The sequence below is a fragment of the Ornithodoros turicata genome, chromosome 1 (assembly GCF_037126465.1).
Source record: "Ornithodoros turicata isolate Travis chromosome 1, ASM3712646v1, whole genome shotgun sequence".
NCBI lineage: Eukaryota > Metazoa > Arthropoda > Arachnida > Ixodida > Argasidae > Ornithodoros > Ornithodoros turicata.
Genome location: NC_088201.1, coordinates 186731224 through 186743469, shown reverse-complemented (window position 1 = coordinate 186743469; position 12246 = coordinate 186731224). Strand labels below are relative to the sequence as shown.

The following is a 12246-nucleotide window of genomic DNA, read 5'->3' as shown; positions in this document are numbered from 1 at the left end:
TCAGGCGGTTTTTCTCACAATAAACTTCGCCTTTTACTAAAGATCACCGTGGAGGGGGACAGCAGAACGAGCTTCTAGACAATTTTTGGTAGGCCTAACCCGTTTGGGTAAGGCTATATTATTCAATTCAAAGAGAGAACATGGTGAGAAACCACTTGTCTCTACCCCCCCCCCCCCCTTTCCCCGTGGAAAAGAAAAAAAAAAGACAGCGAGAGATGGAGGAATACGTGACGCCACCTCTTTGCTTCTCATATACGCGGTGTATAGTGAGCTCGCGCCAAGAGAATGTAGGATATATGCTCTCGTCTCCCTTCAAATCCGCGTATTGATCTTTCGCCTTTTACTAAAGATCACCGTGGAGGGGGACGGCAGAACGAGCTTCTAGACAATTTTTGGTAGGCCTAACCCGTTTGGGTAAGGCTATATTATTCAATTCAAAGAGAGAACATGGTGAGAAACCACTTGTCTCTACCCCCCCCCTTTCCCCGTGGAAAAGAAAAAAAAAAGACAGCGAGAGATGGAGGAATACGTGACGCCACCTCTTTGCTTCTCATATGCGCGGTGTATAGTGAGCTCGCGCCAAGAGAATGTAGGATATATGCTCTGGTCTCCCTTCAAATCCGCGTATTGATCTTTCGATCTATCGCGATGAAGGGAGGCGAAAGGGAGCCGGTCCTTCATATTTCGAGAAGGCCCCCTTGATAACGCGGTTCGCCCCCGGGTGGGCCGTGTCTTGGAATGCGCGGCCCGTAAAACGGTCGTCGGGGCAACATCGCTTGCGGTGTTGTTTCCGGGAAGATTTTTTCTAAAGATCTTTCGCCTTTTACTAAAGATCACCGTGGAGGGGGACAGCAGAACGAGCTTCTAGACAATTTTTGGTAGACCTAACCCGTTTGGGTAAGGCTATATTATTCAATTCAAAGCGAGAACATGATGAGAAACCACTCGTCTCTACCCCCCCCCTTCCCCCGTGGACAAAAAAAAAAAAAAGACAGCGAGAGAGGGAGGAATACGTGACGCCACCTCTTTGCTTCTCATATGCGCGGTGTATAGTGAGCTCTCGCCAAGAGAATGTAGGATATATGCTCTCGTCTCCCTTCAAATCCGCGTATTGATCTTTCGCCTTTTACTAAAGATCACCGTGGAGGGGGACAGCAGAACGAGCTTCTAGACAATTTTTGGTAGGCCTAACCCGTTTGGGTAAGGCTATATTATTCAATTCAAAGAGAGAACATGGTGAGAAACCACTTGTCTCTACCCCCCCCCCCCCCTTCCCCCGTGGACAAAAAAAAAAAAAGACAGCGAGAGAGGGAGGAATACGTGACGCCACCTCTTTGCTTCTCATATGCGCGGTGTATAGTGAGCTCTCGCCAAGAGAATGTAGGATATATGCTCTCGTCTCCCTTCAAATCCGCGTATTGATCTTTCGCCTTTTACTAAAGATCACCGTGGAGGGGGACAGCAGAACGAGCTTCTAGACAATTTTTGGTAGGCCTAACCCGTTTGGGTAAGGCTATATTATTCAATTCAAAGAGAGAACATGATGAGAAACCACTCGTCTCTACCCCCCCCCCCCTTCCCCCGTGGACAAAAAAAAAAAAAAAGACAGCGAGAGATGGAGGAATACGTGACGCCACCTCTTTGCTTCTCATATGCGCGGTGTATAGTGAGCTCTCGCCAAGAGAATGTAGGATATATGCTCTCGTCTCCCTTCAAATCCGCGTATTGATCTTTCGCCTTTTACTAAAGATCACCGTGGAGGGGGACAGCAGAACGAGCTTCTAGACAATTTTTGGTAGGCCTAACCCGTTTGGGTAAGGCTATATTATTCAATTCAAAGAGAGAACATGGTGAGAAACCACTCGTCTCTACCCCCCCCCCCTTCCCCCGTGGACAAAAAAAAAAAAAAAGACAGCGAGAGAGGGAGGAATACGTGACGCCACCTCTTTGCTTCTCATATGCGCGGTGGATAGTGAGCTCTCGCCAAGAGAATGTAGGATATATGCTCTCGTCTCCCTTCAAATCCGCGTATTGATCTTTCGCCTTTTACTAAAGATCACCGTGGAGGGGGACAGCAGAACGAGCTTCTAGACAATTTTTGGTAGGCCTAACCCGTTTGGGTAAGGCTATATTATTCAATTCAAAGAGAGAACATGGTGAGAAACCACTCGTCTCTACCCCCCCCCCCCCCCTTCCCCCGTGGACAAAAAAAAAAAAAAAGACAGCGAGAGAGGGAGGAATACGTGACGCCACCTCTTTGCTTCTCATATGCGCGGTGTACCCTTACAAAAATATCTATTTACTTTCAATTGGCAGTCAATTGACTATGGTCAACATCATTCGATATAATGTCAATTGACTGTCAATGTACAAATGACTGACTTTTTGCTAACTTCTTATTGATATTTGGCCAGTGCTTTTCTATTGAATGTCAATTGACTTTCAGCAATTGACTTTTAGCACCCTTTCTATTTACTTGTGTGCTTTTGGAACCTTTTCAGCAATTGACTTTTGGCACTCTTCCTATTTACTTTAGTGTGCTTTTGAAATACCATATCAATATCAAATTTTCCGCACTCAAATTGCATGCCTTTTGAGTGATAGCAATAAATGAAACACACCATAAACAATGTAGCAGATGTTGTACGCTTTATTTATTATACATTTTAATAAGCATGTTGCTCAGGCTATTTTTTATAGCACCTGGGGGGACATCAAACTTGGCACAGGTGTACCCTGGAATATACAGAAATGCACAGTATGAGAGGTGATCAAAATACAGGGTTCATTTTTTATTCGTTAGAGGTTTTACGAATAAACAGAGTAGCACATAAGCAAGTTTTGCAGGTTGGTTATATGGCTAGGCAGGCACCCCTTTGGAAATTTAAAATCCCATTGGTAACTAGCAGAACTGAAGCCAGACACTCTTTGAATCGAAATATTCTTGCACAAAAATCCTCACACAAGCAAAGACTCCAACATATAAATTGCCAAAGTTTGCTATGCAAATGAGCCGACATCAGAACCACACACTTATACCCATGCCACATGGGCAGAAACAATGACAGTGTAATGTCAGTCAGGTCCAGAATGCCGTATCTTACGATGGTCCTGCTACATGTGAGATTGGAATGACACTGAACGCAACTATGCTGATGCGGGTTGCCCACCAGGCGCATAAAGAGATGCAACACTTGAAGAACATAAACGTGCTCAAAGAGATCGAAAAAAAAAAAGAACTAATAATAATATCCCGAAGAATGAGAAAATTGGCTTATTTCATAATCGATGGTCTGTACTATGCCGGGGAAAACTGTTGCCATCTTACCTGAAGGTGGCAGTCTACGCGAAACACAAATATGCAAAAAAGCGATTGTTAACAATGCCAGGCATTTGACACAAATAATGCTTGTTTCCTTGTAATTTATCAAAATAGTGTGATGTGCAGTACAGAGTGGCTTTATGGAGGTTTTAAGCTGGTCTAGACCAGCTTAAAACCTCCATATGGGGGCTGGGCTTATACAATGCAAGCAAGGGTACACACTTCATGGGCGAATGAGTTGTGGCGATCTCATGACACCGAAAATGTCATTCGAACAAATGCGATTAAATATCTCAGTACAGCAAGGCATGACTGAGAGTAAGACTTCACTCATTATGCACTTAATGTCATTTTTAGTGCCAGCGCAGCAGGGGTATTAAAGCACAGAAACAACATGACCTTCGCTTATTTGGGCCCGACCGAATAACCCGCCTGCAGAAACGGCATCCGAGCAGTTCTCACAGCTTTTTTTTGTAAATATCTAACGAGTAAAAAATGCACACTGTATATATACCTGTACCATGTGGATGACCAGTTATATGTATTAGGGGGTTGCATCTGCTGATAGGAAACAAAACACAGAGCATATACAATGAATTGGCACTTCATGCAAGCAATACAAATGTCTGCACTTATGGCAAGTGTTAGAGTAAATAAACACATGGCATACCAATCACAGCATTTAGCCGTACAACATCTAAACCCTCCTTCTCAGGTTTTTCTTTGTGGGCATTAGACTTCCGCCCACTGAGGGACTTTCCCCGGAGCTCATCCTCGGTAAATACTGTTCGAAGAAGGTCTCTTGCAAACCTTCGGGGGTTTCCATGGTGAGCATTTAGCCGGGACAGGACACTTGTTTCCACAACGACGCCACCACCTATGTCAACCTGCAAAACCATAATACAGTGAGAATACCAAACCACCGTTGAACCACACTGCCATAACGTACCACATTTTCACGACCTGTCTGTTAAAAAAAAGTTATCTGGGGGTCCACTTCGGCTTATCTGAGAGACGTTTCTCCTGGAGTCCCGCCCAGCATAAAGAAGGCCCTCATACGTGACCCACATACCTTTGAGGGTGACTGACCAGGGTTTCCCGTCTCTATTCCACGAGGTCAGGGGCTTAGCAAATGACCACACATGCAGCCAAAATACCTTCCCACTCTCCTTTCTGCGAGTCACCACAGGGGTGCCTAACTCATTCGTGTCCGCGGGCCGCATACAACAGGTTTGGGATAGACTGTTCCTGATGACGCAACACAGAACTTACGACATAAAAGTATATATTTGCCTTGCTGAATGACATGGTCAGCAATCTGTTTTTATTTGCTGTGTGCAGAGGAAAATTGGCACCTCTCGTTTTTGGTAGGAAAAACAGTGACCTGCAGCTTATCCGTGGTGCGGCTAGTGCGTGAAAATATGGTAATAGTAACACTCGATGAAATTTAATATAAATTAAATTAAAATTATATTAAATAAATACTAAAATATAAATAATTACGTAAATACATAATATACTACCTTGTCTTGGCGTGCCGGTGATGAACTGTGTGACATCAGTTTTTTAAGTTGACTCACCATGCGTGCTGCATCTGCAATATCAAAGAGAACAACAGGTTTGGACGTGTTACACTGCACAGGGTTCTGGAAAAAATGGTCCCTCGTTGCGTGGACAGAAATAATGGCCCCACAGGGTTTCATGCACCCTAAAATACAGGAGCGCCGTTATGGACAGCTCATGAAATGGATCACAGCCGACAAAGTGCTATAATTCGCCTGCCTGATTTGTTGAAATTGGGAGACAGGCATGCCATTCAATGAGGAACATAAAATCGAATACATTCACTGCACCGCTTGTATTTAGCGGATTGTTGTTGATTTAGCGGATTTGCACTTGCTGTCTTGCAGATAGGATGGAAAAATTGTACCCAAGTTCTCTTATAAAAGGAAGTATTACAGAGTAGTGATCAAAATGATACGTTACGTATTCGCACCAATAAAATAAAACATATAAATGCTTTAAACAGAGCTCACTAGCCTGGGGCTCTGACTTCACGCCGCTGAGCATCAGGGTCGTCGGGTGTACTAGATCCCAACTCAACCTGGATGCTGCCTTTCGCCATGCTAGTATTGTTGGTCAGACACAGGTGTTACGCTGATATTTTTGATGGCGATGAATTGTATCATCAGCAGAAGCAGAGTTGTAAGGACAATGAATCAGGGGGCTTACATGTAACATACTGAATGAGGTAACTGAACATTCAAGGACAAACGATCAAACACAAGCCTCAATGCCCAGTTGCATATTTCAATTGATTTCAATTTCTTCAACTGCAATCATTCAATTGATGTTCAGCTTTTATTGTCAACGAAAATTGACACTGAAAAGGAGCAGAGGACAACTGTAAAACCCATGTCTGACCATCAGTAGAAAAGTACTAGCATCCAGCAGTGCATGACGTCACCAGCGAATTAGTGCAAAAAATTATATGACTTTCATGTCACTCATTGAATGGAGTGCAGATTTTATTACCCATTCACACATAAAAAAGAGAAAACCCTCCCAATTTCAACAAATCAGAACAAGTGGCAACACTCAGTTGGCCGTGATGTGTTTCATCAGCTATCTGCAACCACACCCCTGTACTGGGTGCGCACGAGCCTGAGGGACCATATTTCCTACACCCCACTGAACAATAACCGTAGAAGTTCAAGTGCATTTCAGAACACGAATTGCAGTACGTATTTAAACACAAGACACACATACCGTACGAACTGCGAGCCTCCAAAAGCTCTCCTTGAAGCTGCTCAACAGTCGCCTCCAGTTCTCGTATCTTTTTACGACTGCGTTTTGCTTCTCGGCGATGCTCACAGCAATACGCTGCCTGTAAAAGCAGAGGAAGGTTCTGTTATGCTACATATTATGTATGGTGTCAAGTAGAGTCACTAGTGTCAAGAAGGCTAAAAAAATGAAAAGCATGAGAGTATGCATACATAAGGTACATGATATGATAGCTTAATTATTGGTGCCCGAGAAGAGGCGGGTTCCGGAGGAAATGGTCCCGGAAGAAATGGCCCCGGAAGAAATGGAATGCAGTGGAAAGAGGTTCTAATGAGGACTCGGCCCTTAAATAGCGGGATAGAATTTGATTAGTTTTGTTCGAGTTAGTTAATTACAACAAAACATTTTGGGCGCTCAACAGTAAAGCTCTGCGTGTACCATACGAAATGAGTTCAATGAAATAATTGCTGTATTCGTCGTCCTGTTTGTTTCCCTGCCTCACCTACTACGTACCATTGGAAATGATTGATTATATTCAAACTGAGGGCCAAAAACTTCAAATTCGCCTGTTTATCGCTGTTTATGGCTAGCTGACTGCTACGACAGTACGCGGCGACAAAAGCCCACACAGAGATATATGCGTGTCAGCTGGAACGGTGCGTTTTGTGCATGGAGTGAATGACCAATGCACAAGATGCCTGAAAAGTCAGGATATTTAGCGATGGTTATCAGGCTCTTATTAATTATCAATGGTCCATTTACCTGCATGCGCAAAAAGCGGCCATGTGTTTGCTTGCAATTTTACTGTAATAATGGCGAAAAATTATGTGCACACGTTTCACTGTGTTCCGAATTATCATACTCAAAACACCCCAACTGGACACTTTTTGAAAACCGAAAATTACAAATTGCATAAAGGACGTACGTTCACAGTGAAGCTGCATCCTAAAAAAAGAAAAAAGTCAACGGGACCATTTTTTCCGCCCTCGCAGCCGGGACCATTTCTTCCGGGACAATTTTTTCCGCCCTGCTAAGCCTAACGGCCGCCAAAATGGTGGTTTCATTCGCTAATGTGTGTTAAAATGTGGTTATATGACTTCGACAGACACCCAAAACAAGTGAAGCCGAGAGGTTAATTACTAATGTCGAATATTTAGACACGACGTGTCATCCATGTAGACGGGAGAGAGATACGGACACAGAAGACACACGAAAGTTCTCAGAAATGCCATCTTACGAAGCAATCGAGCATATTTTTCGTTTGGAGACAGTACGTCAAATCTGGAATTTCCTCCCGTATAGAAATATGCGCACAACAAATACAATCTAAATGTCAATTCACTGAATACTTACAATATCGAGGGCGCCGACCTCCATGTGCTTTTGTACTATGCTGTTCCGCTTTCTTTCTAGATGCTTTTCAGTGCCTGAAAGTTAGTGGTGCACACAGGACGTTACGAAAAGAAACAAATAAACAGTCTAAAATGTCAACTTACCAATAGCTACGACGAACGCACTGTCTTCTCCGCCCTCCCACTCAATCCTGAAGATTTTACCATGCATGAGCTCTATCAGAGCTGGGTCAGCACATAATCTTGCAGCCATTTCTGCGTCTTTCAGTGCCCTGATAGAATACACATCCCACTTTTCGTCGCTGACCCACCTCACAAGGATGTGAGACATTTTAAGGTCAAGGCACAAGACGGGCGTAAAATGGAAGTAGCTGTTACTGTCACAGCACGCACGACAGCAACGACAGGACAGCACAGCACCCCCGCACCGCCCGCGCACTACGTAGTGGTGGCCAGCACGAAATTTGGACATCAATGTGCCGAGACCCCAGACCAACCCATACTTATTCTGTACACGAGGAATTACCTGACTGTTTTACTAGCAATACCAGAAAAAGAGAGCAGAAAATTACCAAAAATAAATAGCTTATTTCTTATGCAATCATATTTCCCTCGCTTTGCAAGGATTAGACACTGTTTTACTACAACTACTACTTTTTGGTTTCGGTTTTCGGTGTCTTGTACACATGACGTGAATTTTCAACACTTCACAGTTATAAGCGTCGTATATTTCAACAGGTACAACGCTAACATTTCCTCGCTTTTGTTGGTCGTCGTTGGTAGTGGCGTGTTTGCTTTGTTTTATTGCGTTTTATTGGTACCGGCGTTCGTCGCATCGTCATTATCATTCTGCTTTTCTAGGTTTTCGGCGTTTTCGGAGTTGGGGAACATGGATGTAGGCATGGAATTCACTGTGCTAACCGCTTAGTAAATTGTTTTGTGACAAGTAGGGGGCAGTGACACTTTGTGAAATGCCCCGAAGGTCATGCGGTCGCTACAGATGGGATTCAGAATACTCAATGCCGGAGCGCTCTCAACATCGCACACGAAAAAGAAGTAGATTCGAGTCACGTAACACTGATGCAACTTCAATCGAGGATGACTTGTCGTCCGGGAGTGAGATCAGCTTTTCGTTTTGTCAAGGATCAGAGGAAGCACCTCTTGTAGCCCCGTTTGAAAATATCGTTTTGAATGGAGCTGCTGCTGGTTCAGGTTCAGCTTCACCTGAAAACACAGACCTCAGAGGACCTACATATGCGAGATCGCGCCAGACCTACGAAAATTCAGTTGGAGACGTTGCCGCAGATGTAAGTCTTAATTTATTTTATGGGCTAAGTGTCATATTGTAACTACCATTTTCTTGAATTTCAGAATGAAAGTGATGTGCTCCAAGACTTTGATAGCCACATCGCGGCTTTCAGTGACAGCGACTCTAGCGGTTCTGGTGCTGAGGATGAGAACCCTGCTATACACCGAGAACACCCTCCCCGGGTAGTGCCACTGACATCCTTCATATTGCATACACTACAGAGATGAAGAAAAAAAGGAGAGGGAGAGAAAGGTTAAAGCTTGATAGCTTCTGGTTTTCAAAGCAGTCTTTTGAAGTACTCCCAAGCAACTGGCTATTTATCATGGGAATGCATGTTTGAGTGATTTGTGCGCCTTTAACCCAGGCCGCTTGCCTACACACAGAAACAAAAAATAGCCCAATGGTATCCATATCACTCACACGACTTCACCCCAAATTTCAGATTTATGAACAGCACACGATCGTCGCATTATGCCCCGCCCCACTCCGAGAGCGGCATTTAACCTGAAAAAGCCTGGCCCCATGCCTGTATACTTCATGCGCATATTTTTTTAAATTTCGAATTCTGTGACAATGTGATGGTTAAATCTACTGGGCGTGTGAATATTGTTGCATGGCCCTGAAATGGACTATGACACAAATATTTCTTTTTACATCATGACGCTCTCCATTACCTCTAACCAGGGATTGGAACCGCTATTTCTTTTTTCGTCTCGGGTTCCGTTCAGGCGTATTGGTTCGGTTTTACGGTTCAGCTCTGCAGCAGCACAAGATATTGGTTCAAACCGGTTCAAGAAATTGAATTTTGAGCAGATTGCCATGGGTAGCAGCAAGCACATCCTTATGATTCTGAAATAACACAAATATACTTTTATTGTTGCTGACACAGCAGGGATGCACAGCAACACTGTGTGTTACAGATCTGCATTTCGGGCACAACGTTATGGTAGCGTAATGCACTCTGTGTCTTCACCCATCATATACACCCTGTTACATCCTGCTCAAGGAGGGCACCTAACGGTCACCAACCTCAAGAGAACAAGACACAAAAGCAACTTTGTAATCACAGTTGTGCCATCTAAGAATACATAGCGTGCACACTTAATGTTGGCTCAGGCCTGTTGGACCATTCGGTGCCTTCCTGTAGTGACGCTACTTTTTCTCCGTTCAGAAAAAAAATAAAATAACTCTCGCCATAGCACCGTCTTCAACACAGTTTTCTTTAAAATGTCATTTCAACCTACATTTGGTGTCCAAAGTACCCGTTCAGTGATCGGTGTTACTTCAGCTGGTGAAATCAAGCACCGCTGAACCTCAAAACTTGCACAACTGAATGAATGCAATAGCTACAAGGTGGAAATACGAAATACCTAATGCACTTGTGTTGCAGTTTTGTTTTGTTTAGTTTCGGTACCAAATTTGTTTGGTGATGCGGTTCAATCTGCTGGTTAAATTGTAGTTCCGGTCTCTCACAACACGCATTGCGTCTGAACCGTTTGGCAAACCTGTAACCTCCCAATTTTTTTTTTTTTGGTTCAGTTCCGGTTTGATTCAATGTGAGAACAAAAAATAGTTTGGTTCGGTTCAGCGGAAACACAGGTTTTCAGTGGTTTTCGGTTCAGGTGTAGTTTCGGTTCTGATCTGTAGCCAGTGCTGCTTGCATGTATATGTGGTTTACGGTGTGGCTAACCTGAAAACTCACAACAAATTGACTAATGAGGGCAGATCCACTTACATAATTGTGGCTGTACATATGTGCTATATATGCTGTACATATTTAGTCATGTCGACCTACCCGGTGTAGGTTACACTACTGCAACACAGAATTATAACACTTAATTAATCATTGTCAGATAGGTGTCAGCTGGTACAGAGCACAGACATTTGTAGCGTGCATGTGTCTTTCTGCAACCATGTGCTCATGTTTTTCCTTTCACGTTCCCAGGATGAAGAAGAACTCTACCCTGGTTGCAGGATCAGCCGGTCAGAGAGCCTTCTGCTAGTAATGGGCCACATCCTAAGACACCACGCAACCAAGGAGGCAACAGAGTCTTCTCAAGATCATAGAAGCACATTTGCCAAAGGCAGCAAGTTTTCCTTTGACAAAGTATTCATTTTTTAAGGAGTTCACGGAGGGCTCTCACGCAGCGAGACAGCATTTCTACTGTCCAACATGTTTTTCTTACTTCGGAACAGTCTCTACAGCAAGTGAACTTGCATGCAGTACATGCAAGACTGTGCACAACAGCAGTGCACTTAAGGATACCGGATCATATTTCATAATGCTCGACATAGAACAGCAGCTGCGCGATCTTCTCCAACAGCCAGACTTGTGCTTCAAACTGAATGACCGCACTTTATCCCTCGATGTCAGTGACGTTACCCAAAGCAAGTCCTACCACCAAGGCCTATCAAGGACAATGACATTTCACTCACGTGGAATACAGATGGTGTACCTGTATATGAATCATCGAAGTATGCTCTGTGGCCACTTGAGCTAATGATTAATGAATTGCCTACTAAAAACAGGAACAAACATATTGTCCTGGGAGGCTTGCGGTTCGGATCTGAAAAACCCAACATGAACTGTTTCCTTAGGCCATTTGTGGAAATGATGAACAAAATGTCATCGGAAGGAATCACATGGACAGGGTCTGATGGCCAGGAAAGGAACTCACGTGTGTTCCCAGGACCTTGCTGTGTAGATACAGTTGCTCGTTGCACACTAGCAAATATGAATCAGTTAATGGTTCACATGGCTGTCTATGGTGTGAGCAGGAAGGTGTCATCATCGAAAAAGGAAATGGGCATGCACGGGTATACCCAGTTCAAACCAACACGCCAAAACTTCGGACGCACAAGTCATTCCAGAAACATGCGCAACGGGCACAGCAGTCTGGAAATCCATCTTGCGGCGTGAAGGGCCAAAGTGTACTGCTGTTACTCACATTTTTCACATTTCCCACTGGATTTGTCATTGACTATATGCATGCTGTGTGCTCGGGCTTTGTCCAGTACACAGCATGCATGTGGCTTAAGCACAAGCATGCTTTTCCGTACAGCCTTGGAGGTAATATTGAGGAAATTGATGCACGTCTGGCAGAGATGCAGCTCATCTGGGAACTCCCAAGACTACCCCGGTCGATAGGGTTGTGGAAGTTTTGGAAGTCATCCGAGTGGAGGAACTGGCTTTTATTTCTATCCCCTGTGGTATGGAAAGGAATCCTCAAGAAGAAATATTACCGGAATTGGATCAAGTTTGTTGAGCTCATGCACATTTTGCTTTCCACTTCGGTTCCTCTCGACAAACTTGCACAGGTGAAGGAGCATATGACGGCCTTCTTGAAAGAGTACGAAGAACTGTACGGCGTAGAGAACGTCACCTACAATGCCCACTTGCTGACGCACATTGTTGATTGTGTATGTGAATGGGGACCATTATGGAACTACTCTGCATTCCCCTTTGAAAGCATGAACGG

At 44.1% G+C, this 12246-nt stretch overlaps 1 long non-coding RNA gene and 6 other non-coding genes across 7 annotated transcripts; 6 read left to right on the top strand and 1 right to left on the bottom strand.

Annotated features, from left to right (window-relative positions):
- The first annotated feature begins 296 nt into the window (after positions 1–296).
- On the top strand, positions 297–418 carry LOC135379434 (U5 spliceosomal RNA). Its single transcript, XR_010418928.1, has one exon. It is a non-coding gene; the product is annotated as a U5 spliceosomal RNA (small nuclear RNA).
- A 355-nt stretch (positions 419–773) lies between these two features.
- On the top strand, positions 774–901 carry LOC135379615 (U5 spliceosomal RNA). Its single transcript, XR_010419095.1, has one exon. It is a non-coding gene; the product is annotated as a U5 spliceosomal RNA (small nuclear RNA).
- Positions 902–1082: 181 nt separating this feature from the next.
- On the top strand, positions 1083–1204 carry LOC135379300 (U5 spliceosomal RNA). Its single transcript, XR_010418802.1, has one exon. It is a non-coding gene; the product is annotated as a U5 spliceosomal RNA (small nuclear RNA).
- A 185-nt stretch (positions 1205–1389) lies between these two features.
- On the top strand, positions 1390–1511 carry LOC135379299 (U5 spliceosomal RNA). Its single transcript, XR_010418801.1, has one exon. It is a non-coding gene; the product is annotated as a U5 spliceosomal RNA (small nuclear RNA).
- A 185-nt stretch (positions 1512–1696) lies between these two features.
- On the top strand, positions 1697–1818 carry LOC135379297 (U5 spliceosomal RNA). The gene has a single exon (XR_010418799.1). It is a non-coding gene; the product is annotated as a U5 spliceosomal RNA (small nuclear RNA).
- A 184-nt stretch (positions 1819–2002) lies between these two features.
- Positions 2003–2124, top strand: LOC135379296 (U5 spliceosomal RNA). Its single transcript, XR_010418798.1, has one exon. It is a non-coding gene; the product is annotated as a U5 spliceosomal RNA (small nuclear RNA).
- A 2069-nt stretch (positions 2125–4193) lies between these two features.
- Positions 4194–6189, bottom strand: LOC135374129 (uncharacterized). The gene is made up of 3 exons (XR_010416769.1): positions 6092–6189; positions 4846–4916; positions 4194–4209 (listed from the first exon to the last, which is right to left on the bottom strand). It is a non-coding gene; the product is annotated as an uncharacterized LOC135374129 (long non-coding RNA).
- Between the last annotated feature and the right edge of the window lie 6057 nt (positions 6190–12246).